Source organism: Tupaia chinensis, unplaced genomic scaffold (assembly GCF_000334495.1).
Source record: "Tupaia chinensis unplaced genomic scaffold, TupChi_1.0 Scaffold000515_1, whole genome shotgun sequence".
Taxonomy (NCBI): Eukaryota; Metazoa; Chordata; class Mammalia; order Scandentia; family Tupaiidae; genus Tupaia; species Tupaia belangeri.
In genome coordinates, this window is record NW_006160028.1 from 4,845,004 (window position 1) to 4,846,220 (window position 1,217).

A 1,217-nucleotide genomic window follows, 5' to 3' on the forward strand; every position below is an offset into this window, starting at 1 on the left:
GGAAAGATAAATCCCCTCACCCTTGGCAATGCTTGGAATTTCTTGGAATAACCAAATTTCCTGGCTGGGGAATCTGTCCACAGTGTAATTTATTGGTTATAATAATGCGTACATGCATATTATTAAAACTCAGCAGTAACTGCAACTATTATTTTCCATTTAGAACAGCAAAATATTATTTTAAGAGGAGTACTTTATCTCTGACATCCAAAATTGGCAGCCCATGGTGGTAATAAGATCACGGCAACTTTTCATTGGTCCTATCACGGATTTTAAATTCTCTACAGTTAATGTACCCCTTCATTGCTACCCCAGAGCCCTCCCACTCTCCTACCATTAGTATTCACCTACAGCTGGGGGACTTACTTGGGCCTTACTATTAATAGATAGTGTTAGCCTAGGATATTTCATGGTTTGCACAGCAAAAACTTGTGCAATATCTGCATTTCTACAATTATGATTACAATTGAATCATGGTTTTAGGAGAAATAAGAGGAAAAAAGAAAAAAGAAGACAAGGAGACGTATAAATAAATATGGAGAATGTAACTGAGGAATCTTGGAAATCTAATAAGTCGTATTATTTAAAAGTAGCATTTTAATTGTTAGCAAACTCACATGTGTACAGAGCTTAAAGAAAGTAAGGTAGTTTGATAATTCTTCTGAGAAAAAAAAAAAAAAGGCCATTTCTGGCCCTTCTTCACTTCCATTTTTACTCTCCAGAAGAACTTTCTTCTTTTTGCTTTTCCTTCTAGTATTCTAAATTTCTGTTTCTAGATTTTTAAGTTTTTATATTAAGTGACTTGGCTTTGATTTTTTTCTCTACTTTCTTTTCTCTGTTTCTATCTAATCACCCCGAAATTCTGTAGCAAATGTATCAGGTAACTTCTCAGTTCCTTTTGTTTTACTCATGAGGAAATCTCTTGGAGTCCTCCATCAGCCTGTACTTATCTAGAGGGATTTCTGTCTCAACTAGGTGCCCAGTCAGCGATTTGGGATCTGAATTCTTTTCCAGCATTCTGAGAACTCCCAGAGTCTCCTCCTACTCAGGTCCCATGTTGTTGTCATAAGTGGTTTACTCCCTCATTTCTTTGAAGAATACCCTTTAGTAGCTTTCTTTCTTTCTTTTTTTTTTAGAGGTTTTTGCTATAGGGTGCGTGTGCTCTCCAAAAAGACAGAGAGAGACAGGGACCAGCCGATGGGACAAAATCATATTTT